This window comes from Schistocerca gregaria, chromosome 1 (assembly GCF_023897955.1).
Source record: "Schistocerca gregaria isolate iqSchGreg1 chromosome 1, iqSchGreg1.2, whole genome shotgun sequence".
NCBI lineage: Eukaryota > Metazoa > Arthropoda > Insecta > Orthoptera > Acrididae > Schistocerca > Schistocerca gregaria.
The window spans coordinates 547,550,189-547,570,255 of NC_064920.1; the positions used below are offsets into that span (position 1 = coordinate 547,550,189).

General features: G+C 44.2%; 1 protein-coding gene across 3 annotated transcripts in view; it reads left to right on the forward strand.

Moving 5' to 3' along the window:
* LOC126355963 (uncharacterized) overlaps positions 1 to 20,067 on the forward strand; it is a 628,239-nt gene that overhangs the window by 157,291 nt on the left and 450,881 nt on the right. For 2 of the 3 annotated variants that reach the window (XM_050006598.1, XM_050006573.1), the window contains exon 2: positions 5,726 to 5,790. The exons of the other annotated variant lie outside the window; for it this stretch is intronic. The gene's annotated coding sequence lies outside the window, so the exon portion shown is untranslated. The remainder of the gene's footprint in view (positions 1 to 5,725; positions 5,791 to 20,067) is intronic. 3 annotated transcript variants of the gene reach the window in all.

A 20,067-nucleotide genomic window follows, 5' to 3' on the forward strand; every position in this document is an offset into this window, starting at 1 on the left:
CTTATTGTGGCGCTCACCTGCACGGCGCCAAACACGCATACGACCATCATTGGCACCAAGGCAGAAGCGACTCTCATCGCTGAAGACGACACGTCTCCATTCGTCCCTCCATTCACGCCTGTCGCGACACCACTGGAGGCGGGCTGCATGATGTTGGGGCGTGAGCGGAAGACGGCCTAACGGTGTGCGGGACCGTAGCCCAGCTTCATGTAGACGGTTGCGAATGGTCCTCGCCGATACCCCAGGAGCAACAGTGTCCCTAATTTGCTGGGAAGTGGCGGTGCGGTCCCCTACGGCACTGCGTAGGAGCCTACGGCCTTAGCGTGCATTCGTGCGTCGCTGCGGTCCGGTCCCAGGTCGACGGGCACGTGCACCTTCCGCCGACCACTGGCGACAACATCGATGTACTGTGGAGATCTCACGCCCCACGTGTTGAGCAATTCGGCGGTACGTCCACCAGGCCTCCCGCATGCCCACTATACACCCTCGCTCAAAGTCCGTCAACTGCACATACGGTTCACGTCCACGCTGTCGCGGCATGCTACCAGTGTTAAAGACTGCGATGGAGCTCCGTATGCCACGGCAAACTGGCTGACACTGACGGCGGCGGTGCACAAATGCTGCGCAGCTAGCGCCATTCGACGGCCAACACCGCGGTTCCTGGTGTGTCCGCTGTGCGTGCGTGTGATCATTGCTTGTACAGCCCTCTCGCAGCGTCCGGAGCAAGTATGGTGGGTCTGACACACCGGTGTCAATGTGTTCTTTTTCCCATTTCCAGGAGTGTATTTGTATACGAAGTTTGAGAATGTTCGTTCTAAAACGCAGTTACAAGTTATCCAAATAATGTGATAAGTGAAAGATTCTCAAATACATGAAAATCCGAACTATAGCAACAAAATTTCGTAGATTTCATAGGGATATTTTCTGATTATTTTGGTGTAGAGGACGCATGCCCTCTTGTCACTCGTTACAGAGTAATTGGATGTAGTTTCATTTCTTACTCCCATTTACCTTTGTATCTGTATTGCACTAAAGTATCTGCTCAACAGTGTCGTTGTCGACGCTATGCCCTGTGTGGGAAACAAAATTGTTGCTTTTACTCACGTTAATTGCTGTTGGCAGCATTAGTTTCCATTTCAGTCTTCGCCCTTAAGCTTGTATTCCGTACCCTTGATTCTGTCTCAGGTTTTTTTTTCCCGATAGTGTCAGCTGCACGTAGCTGTACTGGTAGACTTACTGGTGAAGAGTTACCCGATACGCACCTCACATATGAATTCACTGAACGCTATGGAAGAGCGACATAACGACCCTATTCTGGCTGTTACCGCAGCGACGGTAACCACATCACAGCACCATTGCACCAGTAAAGAGTGCCTACGAGAAACCAGATCCTCCCGTGTTATGATGGTGGCATATCACAGGATATATCGCTGTTGTGGAGGTTGGTTGGGTTAATTTGGGGGAAGAGACCAACAGCGAGGTCATTGGTCTCATCGGATTAGGGAAGGATGGGGAAGGAAGTCGGTCGTGACCTGTCGAAGGAACCATCCCGACATTTTCCTGAAGCGATTTAGGGAAATCACGGAAAACCTAAATCAGGAAGGCCGGACGCGAAATTGAACCGTCGTGCTCCCGACTGCGAGTTGTGTAGGTATTTCAACGAGAACAAAGGTGACTGGCGTAACAAAACGAATAAATCACAAATACTTTGTCTGTAACGAAGCACCGAATTTATACATACCTGAACAAAAGTTTGGAGTATCATAGAGTTTATTACAATGACTTCTTATAGTACACCCATTGAGGTCTGTACAATACCTTATTAACAAAATAAACGTAATTCGTTCTAAACACAGGAACAATTTTGCTTAGTTAGAAAAAAACCATTACAAAACAAAGTAGGCTCTCTCCTAACTGTACATCTTGAAAACGAAAACAGTGAAAATTTTTATCTCATGATGGTGATTATCAGTCTTTAGCAGTGAGTTTGTTCTCCCCGCTCACGGATGAGTTCAACTCTGCGAGGCATGCTCTGGATGAAACTATCAAATTTATCTTGGGATTTGAGGTCCCACTCCTCAATGGCAACTTCAGAGAGAGCCTGAAGATTGTCAGGTGGATTCAGACGCTGTGCAATGTTCACCTCGAACAGGCCCCACGTATGCTCGATTGCATTCTTTTCTGGGGACTGTGCTGTGCAGTGCATTCGGTTGATCTGCACCTTTGAAGATACAGAGACACTGGCAGAGTACGGTGCGGTGTTGCATCGTCATCAACTAGGATGAAGTTGTCATCGACTTCACGCCTTACAATTGTGACTGGTTTGCAGGAACTCTTGGAGGCGACGGGGACTGGTCAAAATGCCGTAGAAGAGACTTGGAGGTGTACGCAGTCCGATTATTATTGCCTTCCAGAAAATTACACTTCCATCTGCAAAAGGGTGTAGTTGCTGAACGCATCGGCGTTTCCGGTGTCGTCTAACTCTTCAACAAAGCCCTAACACGTCTAGTGTTCGATCGTAAAACGATTCTGGTCTTCTTCGCAAACATGACGTTACTCCATTGTGCAGTGATCCGTGTTGATGTGTAAGAGTCCAGATCCTTCGATTGCGTTCGTTCCGTTGGTTCAGTGCAAAACTTCTCATTGATATTCTAGAATGAAGACCACCGTGATGCAATCTTCTACGCACTGTCTAGTATGAGTTGCCCGGGAGAAGTCATTTCGAATATTTCCGACAATTGATGTTGGGCGCCTGTGAGCCCACAGTTGGAGGAAACGATCCTCCATTTATATTGTCATACAAGGACGATCACTGAGAGGTCTATCGTTCGCATTTCTCGTCTCTCTGAATTTTCTTCACACCTGAGACACATCATGTTGAATGACACGTAACCGACCAGTAACATCTTACAGCGTATGACCTGTAAAGGCATTATCCTGACTCTATCGAAGTGTTATATGCCTCTATGTGACTTGTTACTGCAGTGCTGAACACAAACTGAATGAAACTGTGGCTGACACTGTTTACATGGTTGCGAAACGGCTACAAAGCGTGCCAGTAGTGAACACCGTCCAAGTTGGGCTCTAACTGGACAACGACGAAGTGCCCAGATCAGTGAGACCTCTGGTATCGTAGACTACATTTTATGCTAGTATTACAAACTTTCATTGAGCGATGAAATGAAATACTCATAATCTCCGAAATTATGTCGGTGGTGTTCATGTTCATTCTGTATACTCGTCTGTAATGCAGAAACACCGCAAAATTTACAGAATATGTTAATGTGAGTCCCAGTCATTACAAATAAATAAATTCAAACTATCTAAATGATTCGTTTCTCGTCCACTCTCTGCATTTTCGAAACCACAGTCTGTAAGATATCATTACTTGTGAGTTGCGGTCAGTAGTGAGCGCTCGCTCTCGGGAGCAGATGAGGCGCACGTACTTCAAAGGTTCTAACAGCATCACACCCGACACCTGTGGACAATTTGCTCGGATTAAAGGACCATGAGAAATTACCAGGCAGCCAACGGGAAATGGAGTGGGAAAGCGAACGAGGATGGCCTCATATCCGAAATAGACAGTAGGTGACGCCTTCCAAAGCCTGACCTGGCGGTCAGTCTGCGAGAAAGTGTTGCGGTGATGAAATTTGTATTCCGTTAGGTTTCTCTACTCGGCGACAGCAGCCGTCGTGCAGCACGGTTCTAACGAATAATGCTGCCCCGGCAAAAAACCTGCTCCCTCTGGACATCGCAGCTGACTGTATGGTGAAAGATAAGGTAATCTGAAGGCAAGAGAAAAATGAAAATCAGTAATTGCTAAAAGCGCGATGTTCCTCTAGTGGGAGTACACAGAAAGATAGGGAAACTATAGTTTTTATAATGCGAAAATATGTTGCCAGAATATAACAGCAGAGGCTTTTAGGTTGTAATAGATACAGAAATAACCAAGACTGATTTTCAACACAGAAATCTTTCAGCAGTCCACTGCAGTAGTTTCTATAGAGCATGGAAAATGATACACGGTATACAGTTTCTTAGTCACCGTAAGCAGTTTGAAGCAATACTCCTCAGCAAGAAGCTGCCAGTGCTCTGGTATTAGTTATGAACGTAGACAATAAATCACACTAATTTTAAAGGTGATAAAAGTCTTACGACATAGACTATCTGCTCAGTTTAAAGTTGTGTAGATAAATACCTGATCGCCGGAGAGAAACAGAGAACGAAAGGAAACGAGGATGTCACATTCTAAATAAGGAGACAGTGATGCCTTCACAGTTTTGACGTAATACCCAGGACTGTACGCAGAGTGTGCAGTTTCTAAAAGACTCTTAGGCAGCGTACGGTCAGAGTCGCACTAAGTTAGGGCGGCAGTTGTGTAGCGTTGTGCATTTAAAAGCTGTACTGTTGCGCCGCGCACACATCTGTACTTCGTGGTAACGTCACAACATTGAACCATACTAGCGACTCAAAGGTAGCCGAAAATGCGGGAAATCAGTATTCGAGAAATACTGCCAGCACCACCACGTGGTTTTCACAGAAACAGAGCGCCAATGAATCTTACTTTTGTAAGTTATTACTGAATAAATCTTATAAAGAAGGTCAAGCAGCAGTTGCATATGTCTGTTGTACAGTGATGTGTTGCTCCTCTATAATTTCATTATCTAATCCTGTTGTCTGATCACTCAAAGGAAGTTTAACAGACATCCATATCAATCCACATTGGCAGCAGCCAGAAAACCTGGCCAAATACCAACGGACAGCAAATCACGGAATAGCGTAGTGCCACCTACCCACGCACTGTCTGTCAGCTTTGCAGCGTTTTCATCTCCAAAACGTTATAATTAACGCAAAAGTTTAAGAAGATGTGTAACATGTGACATTCGGTTCATGTTCTTATCACTATAAACACCTAAGAATTTAGGATATTTTGTTTCGCTTATTGATTTACCCTCAGGCATTATTTCTAGTGGTCTGGTCAGGCCTCGTGCAATACTGAATTGCACGTATTTTGGTTTATTTAAATTCAGTGACAGTCAACTGGCAGTGAACTAGTTATTAATTTTTAGAAAGTATTATTTACATTTTCATGTATTGAAGATACTGCTTTCGACTTGATCATAATAATTGCATCGTCAGTAAAGAGAATAATTTTTATTATTTGAATATAAGAAGGAAGGTCATTTTTATAGAACAAAACAAGAGTGGGCCCAGTATCGATCCCTGTGGTAGATCTGTAGTTATTATTCCTCATTCTGAAGCTGCTGTTTTATTGTGTATATACCGTGAGTTTACTAACGCAATACTGTGCATCCCTTTAGTTAGACAGGATGAAAGCCAGTAAACAGAAAGATCACTAACACCGTAACATCTGAGATTCTCGAAGACAAAAGTATGAACTGCGCAATCAACTTCTTTTGACAAGCCACAGAAGATATGAGCTAGCAATATTTTACCTTTCGAATTTTGTACACTCTGATTCGTAAGCCGGGTACTAACCAGGGAGGACTTTTGTACTGTGTAGTCGCAGTCACTTGCAGCACATAAAACTGGCTGACCGCAACGCTCCTTTAAGCGCGCGGCAGCGTGAGCTGGGTGTGCGATGCCGACGGCCGAGGGTTCGCCTGTTACGAGCGGAGCGGAGCGGTCCGGTCCGTTATCAAAACTGCTCAGCTTAGCTCGGCCTGTAAAGTAAAGCGCCTGACGCCCGCTGTTCGTGTTGCAGGAGCTGATGATGCACAACTGCCGCCCCGCCCGCCACTGCGAGTGAACCTGTCGCGCGCAACTCAGGTGAGTACAGGCCTCTCACACTCCTACCAGTGCACCAGGAATGGCTCCTGACGTTTGAAGAGAGCACTCACAGAATTACGTAGGCAATATAAACAAACAAAAAAAAAAAAAAAAACAGAAAATCGTCTTCGCCACTATTGGCGACGTGCTGAGCTTGATGTGGCCTCATGTCCACCAAGACTTATGCACTGTTGACAATAGTCAAATTTCATTTAATTTAGCTTAGACATACAGATGCAATGCAGTATCGTACAGATATTATCAAATGAACTGTGGTGTGCGTACTGTAAGACCTTCCATACACACCCTATCAGATTATTTGACTAGTCGCTCTAACGAAGTAGGCGAGTGTCAGCAATATGTCTCGTGGTCTTATCGTGGCGTGTTTATCTTCTGCCGTTAGGTCAGACGATAGAAATGCCACTTGCAAGCTAAGAGTAGCAGATTGGCAGTGACCAACTTTAACCAGAAGTTGATTAATTTTCACACACATTTATTAAAATAATATAAATCATAGACATTACGTAACTTGATTCTGGGTGCTGTTTACAGTTGACAATCTGAAGTTCCTTTGGTCTTGGTACATTAATCTTATTCTCACATATCTCTGATACTATACATTTCTCTTCATGGCTATGTACATCAATATGATAATCTTATTAGGCGCAGACTGAAACTTGACTATAGACTGGTACAGACAAATGCAGACTGGTGCAGCCTAATGCAGACTGTCTGATCGGAGGTCTGTATACTCGTTCTAATACCTCGCGCGTCCAGGTATCACTGTGCGAGTGTGATCCGCGAGGAGAAAAGGTTCTACGTTAGCAGCAGTCTCATTGGCTGCGTTAAATATTAATACGCGGATCGGCGGAAGCAGAATTTGGTCCGTCTCTAAGACAGCGCCATCTCGTAGTCCGGAGACGGACGAGCGCTGCGCCTGCGCTGTTATGCTTAGCGGCGCGCTCTAGTGGGAAAGTTGTGTACGCGCTGACTCCGCGGAACTATGTACACAACATGAACATAGATGTAGAGTGCAATAAAAAAATATTGAGACGTAATTCAGTATATCTATCTATACATATCACTAAATTAAAATCCCCGTTGCCTTTTATGTCTGTATGTGCAGGCTAATCTGAGGGGCTGCAGCAGAAATTGCGATACGGTTTTCACTAACACATGGACGATTGATTCAAGAGGAACATTTACGTATACAGGATGGTGAGAAACATTTCGAAAACCTTAAGGGTATTACAGGGTAGATCACGCTGAGACAGAATTGTTAAGAAAAAAATTCGATACATTGTGTCGTTTCCGACTTGACGTTAGCCACTCAGGTCGTTGCGCGCACAGATTGAAGCACTTGCTCGCGCTAAAATGCGGTAACGCATAGACTTCTGTGGGTCCATGAGTTAGGCGTACCACTTGTTCAGATGCTCATTGCTAGTTAAAAATGTGACCTTTTCTGTGGTGATAAATGTAAGGTTGGTGGGCAAAAACTTAGTTTTTCCGGTTTCAGGGAACCAAATGAAGAACACCTTTGGCGATACTGTCTCTAGCGGGCTTGTCTCGGGTTCCGGGTTCGATTCTCGGCCGCTTCGGGGATTTTCTCCGCCCGGGGACTGGGAGTTCGTGTTGTACTCATCATTTAATCATCATGCCCGAAAGTGGCGAGATTGGACAGTGAAAAGATTGAGACTTCATGCGGGCGCTGATAACCACGCAATTGAGGGCCCCAACATACCGATATCATCATCATCATCATCATCATCATAATCTGGCAGGCTGCTTAAATTTGCGCGCGCGACGACAGGATTTGATAACTTCAGCGTTAATTAAGTCGGATACGGCGCAACGTTTCCAATTTTTGTCTTAATAATTATTTCCCAGCACAGCCGACCCTGAAACATCCTTAGCAGTTTTTCATACTGTTTTTGACCACCATGTATAATTTTTACAGCTTTGCCAAACTGGTCACGCAGCCCTACACACTTTGTGTTTGCTATCTTGCGGATCAGAGGAGGATCGCTAGTGCAGTATCACAATATAAATAAAGTATTTTGATGAGAATTGTGTCCACGGCCTCAGTGTAGTTAATATAGCTTTTAAAATATGTATTGCCACTGCAGTTTAGATCCTTCGTCACTGTCAAGCGTTGTTGGACGTTAAAGAACCCTCTACAACATTACGTTGTGACATTCTACTACACAATTCCCAGTAGTTTCAAATCAGACACATGATGGAATTCAAGCACCATGTTGCTACACGAGCGTTATCCTTCGATGCGTATTGTGGGTGTGTTCCTACTAGCTGACTGCTGTTACTGTGCTAGCTACAAGGCGTATGCTCACACGGTGTGTGGAATAGCGGCTGGACTTATATCACCACACATACTTGCTCTAAGAGTGCTGCCGACTATGTTCCGGCATGTCGAACGTAACGCTGTAAATGGAATTCCTCATTCCACAGCGCCTGACGATGACGAAGGATCTAAATTGCACTCGCAACAAATACGTTTAATGGCCATATGCGGAAAGTATCCACTCAAAAATTAAACATTATCAGGGACAACTTAGGTAAACAAAACTATCTGATTTAATAACAATACAATAAAGCCAAAGAGATATGCAGTATATGAGGTACGGAATAACAGTGGCACAAAAAATTACATAATTTCTTAACAAGTCCGCTGCTCATCGCATGGTGGTTAGCGTCAGTGACTCTAGATCTATGGGTCCCGAGTTCGGTTCCCGATCAGCTCGGAGATATTTCTTCTCTCGAGCACTGGGTGTTTGTGTTGACCTAGTCATTTCATGTGATCTTCATTGACGAAAAATCGCCGAAACGGCATCAAATAGAAAGATTTGCACTAGCTGGCCCAACAACCCCCTACCATCATTTCATTTCATTACTTAACATTAAAATTAACACGCAGTGCAGATGATGGCACTATATCCTTTTCAGATAAGACTGCAAAACTATTCATTACTTCAGTCCAAGTAATCACTCAGTTATACTACCTAATACCCGAGATGTTTGTATCTCTTAGCTCTTAGTGTGATGGCGCTATTTGCTCTTATTACGTGGAAGTAGTTACGTGACCCTGTGGTGTGTGGATCCATGCCGCAATTAATTATCAACTTATCCTCATTTAATATTATGTTAATTAAACTTTTTCGAGTGCAGAGGCAAGGAAGAGCAAGTACGCTTATGTGAAGAAAAAGCAATTTCGAGGGTGCTGATCTGAAACAACTTTTTCATCATTCTTACACCTCGTTTTTGTAATGAGGCGATACTGTTTTCAAATTTGTTTTAACGTTCGCCAAGAGCGTGAGCGCTTTCATTTTAAATGGTGTTGTGCAGAAAATATTGAAAGCCTATTATACAATATAATGACGATTACTTCATGACCTCAGAAAATGCGAGGAGATGTCTACAATATTTCAATGAGCGAAATGGCAGAGGCTGATGAAGAAGAGCACCTGGTAACCTGCCTAACTGAAAAAAAATGGTTCAAATGGGTCTGAGCACTATGAGACTTAACATCTGTGGTCATCAGTCCCCTATAACGTAGAACTACTTAAACCTAACTGACCTAAGGACACCACACACATCCATGCCCGAGGCAGGATTCGAACCTGCGACCGTAGCGGTCACGCGGTTCCAGACTGAAGCGCCTAGAACCGCACGGCCAAACCGGCCGGCGCCTAACTGGAAAAAAGTGGCTCTTGTTGTTGGTGGAATCGCATTTGTTTATGTTATTTGTAGCCATTAATAGAGTGCAGATGCTTTATAATAATTGTTAGTTGAATGAATGTCGGTTTATCCTTTCCCAAAAGGTATCCTAAGGATACTACAGGTTAGATACAGTATAGTTTCAGGATGTGAAACTAGTTTATTATGTAAACATTCGTCTTACAATTCTCTTGAAAGATCATCAGGGTTAATGATCAATTTCACGAAGTACAGTTCTCAAATGAAACCGAAAGCCGCGACGCGTTTCGATGAGTTTTCGGCAATCTAATGAGTTCACTGTACGCTTTTGTTGTCTGTATGGCCTTATACAGCTCAAACATACTGATGTTGCAGTTTCTGTAAGAAGTACACGGCTTAGACTTTGACACTGACTGTTGTTTGTTTAGAATACAGAAAGATTTCGTTTACACTATTGGGAATAACAGAGTATGCCTCCCAGGAAATTTTAGTCATATATCTGCTCAGACAGGATTCAGCATAGTGGTGGCATCATGAGTGGGCGTTGATTTGCTTTGTCGTTAGATTACACTTCGTTTTTCTGTGGTGCATACCCATTTATTCACAAATCTATAGCTAACGAAGCATTCGTTTTTGTGGTAATGGGTCTTTTCTGATCCTTCCGAGATGAGTTTTTAGACTTGATTAGTCTCATTCTATACTTTTTTTACCGTGACGAAGTTTTCCTCAGGCTCGTTCAGTCTTCTGCCGCTCATTCAAGTACCGTAAATTAGCGGTTCAGTTGAAACTATCGACACGGGGCGCCGTCATTGACCAGTGATGTAGGCGATGCCATGTGATGTCATTCGTCCGCAGATAGAGAGACAACAAAACACTTGCAATATTTATTTTTAATTCTGTATTATGTTTTAGAACGTAGGTTCAGGTGTCAGCTGATCTGTAGCACAGGCCGAGGTCTAGGTTAGATCGGGAGATGACAGATTGTGAAGTGGCGGAGCCAATGAATTTAATGTCATGTGGAAATTACAGTTCCTGTTACGGCCCGTATTTTACGCTTGTAGGGTACGATGAGTGGCCTGCCGGTACGTCCCCCAATTTGACGATGTCGTGGGTAGAAGCAGATGCGTGGTATCGACAGGCACAATATTTACGAATTAATCCTGAACTCGTGTTGCAAATCGAGTAGTAGTAGAAAACTTTAGTCGAGTACTGTCAAAATATCATCAAGATAAAACAGTTCAATAAGACGAGTCAGCTGCAACATAAGGAGAGTCAGAATAGGCACACAACAACAACAGCTGCTGCAGTGACCATATTGCTCATATCAGTAGTGTCCCAAAAAAAAAAAAAAAAAAAAAAAAAAAACTAAATATAATCTGAACAGAAAGTAAATAAGTTCGTACTGAGGATTCCACAACTGCGGTGAAGCATATTTTGAGAAACACAAATATATAGGGTGAACATTAACAAAACTGACGAACTGCAGGGACTGATTCCTGACTTGAAGTGGGGGAAAAATGTGCTATGAACATGTGCCGGCCGGCCGTAGTGGCCGAGCGGTTCTAGGCGCTACAGTCTGGAAACGCGCGACCGCTACGGTCGCAGGTTCGAATCCTGTCCTTAGGTTAGTTTGGTTTAAGTAGTTCTAAGTTCTAGGGGACTGATAACCTCAAATGTTAAGTCCCATAGTGCTCAGAGCCATTTGAACCATTCTGATAAAGAACGGTGATTACATTTGTAGGCAAACAAACGAATTATTTACATCGCTGGCAAAGACAGTATACCATGTTTTGCGTTACCCCAGTTCAAAATGTTTCAAATGGCTCTAAGCACTATGGGACTTAATATCTGAGGTTATCAGTCCCCTGTAACTTAGAACTACTTAAACCTCACTAACCTAAGGACATCACACACATCCATGCCCGAGGCAGGATTCGAATGTGCTTTATTAATATTCACCCTGTTTAACTTCGCTTTGCCAGAAAACAGATCCTGTTAATATTTTATTCTTTCAGAGCTATAAAAATCCAAGATGATACATTACTGGGATATGATGAACACGTGACGCTCTCCACTTTTGCTGCTGCCCCTGTTCCGCGAAAATCTGGGAGCACTGCAGGCAAGGACCTGTCCCACGTGTCCCGTGTGGTTCGCGTCAGCTGTCAATCCCTCATTGAGCGTAGAGGAGGTCACCGAACGGTATCCGTCTCCGACCAACGACCCTCGTTCACGATGACATTTACAGCCAGTTCCCACTCTTGCCATCACTGGCACGTATGTGCGCTTAGATACACGTACCGCAATCACATCGCAGTTGACCCTAACAGAAGGATTGCTTCTGTCACAGGAGTTGTTAGTTCCTGCCAGTAAAAACGCAGAATAATCGATCACTAATTATCCCTGTACAGCAGCTTGCAAAAGAAAATTATCTTCCTTTATTGTATTTTGCAGCGACAGGCAGGTAACTAATTGAGCTTTCTTGTTTTCCTTTTTTTTTCTTTTTATCACCATCTTCATTACTTTCAGGCGCAGTTGCAGGGTGTCCTATTTATCTTGAGCACTCCAAAATTGCTTTGTCCAGAAGCAAAATAAGAAATATGTCAAGTAAATGATCTTTAGTTACCGGGAAGGCAACTTTGTTCTTTACGAAGTTACGGATAACAGTGCGTCTTTGTTTTAAATAACACTCCAGCGAACAGTGCAGGTATTTGGAGTAAATTAAGTCGTCCGCTTGCTGGAGTTGACAGTTAACAGGTTGTAACACACCAGGCATTCAGTCCCCAAAGATGAGCTGCAGTTCCATCTTCTCTTCGTTGGTGCACACTGCACTTAAACAAACTCTCACAACTGAGGACGGTTGACTGAGAGACTGTTGTACGTTGTTTTTATGTTTCTATTCCTTTACTGTCATCTTCTGCAATAGACGACTTAAGTTACCCCAAATACCTGCAGTGGGTGCTACTACATGGGAGCAGAAGTCACTTTTGTGTGAAGTTTTTAATAACGTCATATTTACTTGAATGTTACTTATACGTTTGAGGACAGATGTTGACGAGAGGAAGTGGATCACCCTGTTTCCTTTTATTTTCTGTAATAACAATGTTACGAAGTTTCGTTCATTTTCTGGAGACCTGTCGGACGGAATATATTAACTATAAGGCCTAAAATATTTTAGTGATATCATCTAGTGAAGATGTTTGAGCAACATGATCATACAGGGGAGTGCTAACATGACCCCCCGAGTTCATATACAGGATGGTAGAAACAGCCTCAAAAGTTTGTAAAGGTGTTGAAGAATAGGCTGAGTTAAGAAATAATTGTTAAGGAAAAAATTCGATACGTTTCAGAGGTAATTACCAAGTCAGGTCGTTGCACGCGCCATATACGATTAGTGCCAATTTTTCTCTTAGCGTAGATAATAGCACACGAAGCTGCTCAGCCGATGACTCGGATTCGATCCTTACTAGCGTCCAATGTCCAATTTCTGGATGGCTCTCTTCTTCGGTTTTAGCAAACCAAACAAAGAACACGTTTGGCGACAGCAGCTTTGGTGGGCCGCTTGAATGTACGCGCGTCCCGTCTTGATTGGCTAATTTCAATGCTAATTAACTCAGAAACGGTACAACGTATCGAATTTTTTCCTAACAATTATTCCTCGGCACAACTTAGCCTCTAACTAAGGTTTTCAGACTGTTCTTGACCACTCTGTATAAACGATCTCATCAAAAGTATATGGACACCTATTAGTGGACAGTAACGTGGGGTGTCTCCAACCGTCGCCTTTGCGACGGCGTGAACGCTGCCGGGGACACTTTCAAAGAGGTGTCTGAATGTCTCGGGATGAAAAGGCAGGCCATTCCCCCTCAACAGGAAAAACCAGACAAGGTAGTGATGTTGGATGCTAGGGTTCAGAGCAATGCCGATGTTCTAACTGAGCCTAAAGGGCTCAAGTCGGAACTCGGGGGAGACCATTCCATTTCAAGAATGCTGTCGTGCACAAACCATTATCTCACAGATGCTGCTTTATGACAGGGTGCCTTCTCTTGCTCATAGAATCAGTCATCGTCTCCCAACTGTTCCTCTGTTGTATGCACTACACAGTACTGTAAAATGTGTTCATGTCCTTCCACATGTAGCGTTTTATTAATCGAAATAGTGCCACCGCACCATAACCACGAAAAATACTCATACCGTAACACCACTTGCTTTGTGCATCACTTTGTTACTGGACGTGATGGGAGGTACTGTTCCCCAGGCATTCCACAAACCGAAACTCTTGTATCAGATTGTTATGTCACTTCAAACCACTCGTATCCAGCCATCCACTATCCAGTGACGTCATTCTCTACACCACCCAAACGTCCTTTAGCACTGACTACAGAGATGCGTAACTTATGAGGAGGTGCTCGAACACTGTACGCCTCTCTTTTCAACTCTCTACGCACAGTCATTGTGTTAGCTGGACTGCTGGTAACACACTGGCTCTCATAAGTGAGTACCTGCGATGATATCATGTGATTATTTACAACCAGCTTCCGCAATGCTCGATGGTCCGTATCCATCAGTACACGAGATCTGCATGGTCGTGGATTGGTTGTGCATGTTCCTTCACGTCGCACATTACAGTCACATCACCAACAGTCGATGTGCGCTGCTGCAGAAAATGCTGAAACGTCCCTGATCGATTTGCTACTCAAGTGATGTGATGGTAGTGGTGATGGTGGGGGGGGGGGGGGGAGGGGAGGGGGAGATCTTAGGGTCACCTTTGCCGTTTAATACACGCATGTGGTAATGTCACCTTCCTCCTGTGCCCCCCCCCCCCCTCCCCCCCGCCCTGCCACCTTGCCAGTGACCATGCTGCTGGAAGACGCGTAATAGGAGGGCTGAAAAATCATAAGCACACTTTGCTGCCTCGGATCACGCTAAATTCCTACGAATGGTTTTGAACGTTCCCTAGTGGTTCCACGAAAGTTGATTGCGGTCGCGCGCCAGAGCTGCGCGATCATGTTTAGTAGGTATGCAGTCCCAAGTTTCCATAGTGACTGGTAGACTGGTCGTATGGTCCTGAAGCAAAGCAAGCGCTGTATCATGTATAAGATACAGAGGCGAGCGAGTGCACGGGACTTACCCTAGTTCACTGCTAGTAGCGTCACGTCATCGTAACGCGCCTGCATATAGTATTGCACCACATTTAACATAAAAGTAAAAATTAAGATTTGTGTGTAAAACTTTGTTAAAGTATAGTTCTATGTAATAATGTTTCAGGTAACAAATCTTAATGTTATAAAATTAGTAGTTCACGTAAAATTCACGTTTTGAAAGAAAAATAGGAGGCGCTAAATAATGACGCTAGGAAGCCAAAATTTGGTGAGAAGGTGCAGTAAGAAGTCATTAATGAGTGGTGCTGGTTTCCAAAACCATAAAACTAAAATTGACTCCAGAATCCGCGTTTTTCGGAAAAATCAGAGGCGCGAAATAATAGAGCTACAATATTGAAAATTGGTAGGATGCTTCAGTTCACCCTAATAATAATAATGGAAATACCACAATCAGTTACCTCTTCTAGTTTTTTAGTAATTTAGTAAAAACTACTTTTGTGAGTAAAATGTACATAAGCATTATAGATTAAGTACTTTAAATTTTAATGATAAAACAAATTCTTTAAGACCAATGATCAGATAGGACAATTAACAAAGCTACACCAAGTTTTAGTCTTGTAGCATAATTAACAGCTGATACAAGTCTTGATAAAGCTATGGTTCAGAGGTAACAATCTACCGTTAGTTCCATTGTAAAAATTCTAGAGAGTAAAGTTTTAATTTTAGCGGGCTGAGATTTTCTACGTGCTTCTGTACTGCTCAGATGTATGTATACAAAAATTGAGAAGTTTGTAAAGCTATTATTAAATGTGATATTTAAGATTATGTGCCTGAGATAGCGATCATTTGGAGGCTGCAGGCATCTGCATAGGAACGGAAAGAACAGATGCTCTCTTGGCGGTACGCGCCGGAGCTATATAAAAAGAGCGGCAGAGGCAGTAGGAAGCTCACTCCGCATTAGACCAACGCCTAGTCCACGCGAGCTTAACGTCCGATCGCGCCTCGCCTCGGGTGACGTCATAGCGGGCTGTGACATGCGCGTACTTAGCAATGTAAACGGACATTGAAAATCGCGAGGACTGTACACCGTCCTGGATCGTTTAGACTTCGGTAACAAACTGTTATTGTGCCGTCCGTGTGAAGTATAATTCCGCGTGGCAAGTGGTGACTAACTCCACTTTTAAGGCGAGCATTAATCTTTGCGAACTATTAATAGAGCACCGTTAGTTAGAGTAATGAACTATTCGGGAGGAACTTGCTGTAGAAGTCGCCTCTGAACTATTAAACGATTGGCTGAATTAACAATATTTAATGTCTTTAGCATTTTCAGAAGTTTCGAGTAATTTGTGTGAGCCTTTAAGATAATAAAATCTTGTTTGGAACTTTAAATTTTATTGAAGCAGCCCTAATCCCGTGAAGAACTATGGATATTTTTCGTTTAGTTGGGCTGTACAGGAATGTGGCCGTGCAGACTGGGAACTAAGGTCAGTAAGTTTCCCTTCGCTTTCTGACTGGCCACCAAATTAGTTGCCAGGCTCGCGTGATTTAAGGTGGCAATGTTCAACTTTCATTCAACATTAAACAACGACTTCTTCGCCGTCCCACATATGTTGCATCGGCAATAGTCTGTTACGTGAAATGAACATTCAAACAACTCATTCGACGACTTCTTCGCCGCCCCACAGTCCGAGAGTGCCAGCAGTAGCAAAGGTTGTCAAGAACGTCTTCCTGTTCCTCATCCCAATGCGAACTGTAATTTTTTATTGCTAAATGTGTGGGAATCAACGCCCCAGGAAAAGGGGCGGTTTCACTGGCGCCTTTTATGTCACCCTTAGCCCACCCCATGATGTCTTTCCGTGCCGATTAAGAGCGACGGTGTGTCTGGAATGTTTTCCTAGGTAACACAAAAGAAAACCGCGTGATTTCAACGCTGGGCGTTGCGGATCTGACCTTTATCGGAGAGGCGTCACCTTCCCACTCGCGGTGGCCCTGGCCAGAATTGTGGTGCAGCTTGATGCCATTAACCCGTCTTACACGTCACACGAACATCTGAGCTGCGATCTCTTTCTCGCTTGCGTCGACATCATGCTGTTTGAAGCCCGAGGCTGGAGTCGCAGGACTCCGCGCTTTTGCGCCATAATGCGAAACGATTGTAGGCACCTCTGAACCAAATTTCAAAGCTACACATCGCAATGAGAGACAATTACGGGGTTTCAGAAAAATAGTCTTTTAATTCCGTTGCTCACTGTATTTTACGGGCGTGTTTTTCGTAAACAAACTGTGTGATTAGTGAGCCAGATGCAACAGAGAAGTGCCACTGGAGAGCGCTGCGTCCACGAAACGCGATGAGCAGTACGTTCCGTGAGAAGTAGCAGATCGTTTCAGAGCATCCAAAAGCCACGGCCGATATCACACCTGGCGTGCTTCGCAATGAAAAATACGTCCGGTGTGAGGACGGCATGAAGTCTGAATGACGACCGTGCTCGGCACAGCATTGCGGGACCAGTTTCTGGTTAAGAGCGCTGCCCACAGTGACTTTGACGCATTGCATGGACTGTCATTACTGGTGGGAAAAACCGAAATCGTTTTGCCCGTAAAGCGGCTCTCATATTTCTCCGACTATAAAGGCGCAGACTGCTTAATGAGAGCGGCGAGTTTGTAGGAAAGCGAGGAAACCCGGCCGGCCCTAAACCCCGTCTCCTAATTGCTGGCGGGACGAGGCGCCGCTGTGCAGCAGTCGCTGCCTGTGCGGTGTACTGGCAGCCGACCCGCCGCTCTGCCTTTGTGCTAATTGGGTTTCCGGCGCCGAATTAAACAGCGAGGCGCGCGCGTTCTAACGCCCGCCTTTTACTGCCTCGCCGTCCAAACAAACAGACGGGGCAGAAAATCGGGCTAAGCGCTACACCAGCAGGAAGTCGTAAAGCAAATTCCTACTTTCCGGGGTGTCTGCGCGAGGTCCCACAGCTACCGAGCAGGGGGGGCAACGAACTGGCGGCGAAGGCAGCTGTGCTCTCCATTATGCAGGCACCTGTCACCTGTCTCGCCTTCTAGTACGTAAATGCGTGTATTCCTCTCCGTTCGTTGCAGGCCTGCAAAAGATCATGTTTAAGCTACTAAATTACCTTTCTGCTTTCTCAATTACTCCTTAATCTGTGCACATTTTTCTTTCCTCTCTTCTGACAGCCATTTTCTTCCCTCTCTTTTCTCCCCCCCCCCCCCCCCCCCCCGCTTACCTCTTAATTTTATTTATATATTTTGTTCTTATTTTCTTGATTATTTGGTATAATTCCTTCTAGGTGTCTTTTCATTTTCCTAAGCCAGTAGAAAAAATGGCTCTGAGCACTATCGGACTTATCAGCTGAGGTCATTAGTCCCCTAGAACATCGAACTACTTAAACCTAACTAACCTAAGGACATCACACACATCCATGCCCGAGGCAGGATTCGAACCTGCGACCGTAGCTCTCGCGCGATTCGAGACTGAAGCGCCTAGAACCGCTAAGCCAGTAGAGTTTTCTCGCATTCGGGAGGACGACGGTTCAATCCCGTCTCCGGCCATCCTGATTTAGGTTTTCCGTGATTTCCCTAAATCGCTTCAGGCAAATGCCGGGATGGTTCCTTTGAAAGGCCACGGCCGATTTCCTTCCCCATCCTTCCCTCACCCGAGCTTGCGCTCCGTCTCTAAAGACCTCGTTGTCGACAGGACGTTAAACACTAATCTCCTCCTCCTCCAGTAGAGATTTTATTTTAATTTTTCAAATTTGCTGTACAGTTTTACTTTTCAGTGTGAAAGGACTCATTCTTTTTGGATGCCCCTTTAGGACTTCAGTATTTAGTGTACTTGTTTTCCTAGATAAGTCCACTCCATCCGTATTACACAAAAATATGTATGTACGTTCCACATCTTCTCCTAAACCACTGGACCGATTTAACCAAACATGGTACATGTATCTGCAAAGAATTACTGTGAGGATAAAAACCGCATCCTCTCAAGGAGGTACAGGTGGGGGAGACAAAGAAGTGCAGACTACGAATACCCAGATTTTATTCATCCTGTGTTTGAGAATGGGACCACTTAGTCACTTGCACTAAACTTTACAAACAATTTCAAACCTTTACGAAACTTTTTCTCGCTGGCAGCTCCCATAAAGTGATGCAAATATTTTGTCGCTTACTACTTTTGTGCTGTCCGTGCAGTAAAATTGACGCATTGGGCGTAACTTTTTAATTTATGACCTCTTCACAACTAACTGTATTCGCGACACAATTTGCAGACAGTATTGACATATACCATTGAATGTACCTTGACAGTTATATCATTCTACGACACATTGTTCAGGAAGTATGACTTCACAAACACTGAGATCGGTGAAGGACTGCCGCCTCATGCACGACGTTCAAATATTACTTTTTTTACTACTAAATTTATTCGCAAAAAAAAATCGCAGCCAATATCCATATACGCTGCTGAATGGGCCTACAAAATTATATGAGTATACGACATACAGTTCAGCAGATATGGCGGCGTAAACACTGAGGCACCTCACAAACTGTTGCAAAATGGTTCAAATGGCTCTGAGCACTATGGGACTTAACTTCTGAGGTCATCAGTCCCCTAGAACTTAGAACTACCTAAACCTAATTCACCTAAGGACACCACACACATGCATGCCTGAAGCAGAATTCGAACCTGCGACCGTAGCGGTTCGCGGTTCCAGACTGTAGCGACTAGAACCGCTCGGTCACTCCGGCCGGCACAAACTGTTGCATCATGCATGAAATTTTAATTTATTTCGTCCTTACTAGTAATTACAATCACTGCACGTTTAGCAGAAAGTATTCAAATATACCAATGAATGTACATGGAAAGTTATATAATTGTATGACGTTATTTGGAGTATATGAAGTCATAAAAATTGACCTACGTGAAATCGTAACTGCAGGGCGACATTCGCTAGAGATTAGGTGAAATATGTGTATACATTTCTGTGAAATATGTTAAACATATGTTAAATATATTGTGCGTGCTCTAGCAAAGCCACGGGAAAAAAGCTCCTCCTAAAACCAGGATCGATTTCAATCAAACTTGATGGAGATATTATTTGGAAAGAAATATTATGGGGTAAGAATCACCAGCCTGCTGTTGGGATGGGTGTGATAACGTGCTTACGGAGAGAGAAGGTGGGGAGAGGAGATGGACGGAGAACGGCGAGGAGTAGGTGGACACAAATTGGAAATTTGGGGTAACTTACAAGGGACCAAACTGCTGAGGTCATCGGTCCCTAGGCTTACACACTGCTTCATCTAACTTAAACTAACTTACGCCAAGGACAACACATACACGCCCATGCCCAAGGGAGGACTCGAACCTCCGATGGGAGGAGCCGTGCGAACCGTGGCAAGACGAGTCAGACCGCACGGTTACTCAACGTGGCGGATGGACACAGATGAGGAGGAGGAGGAGGAG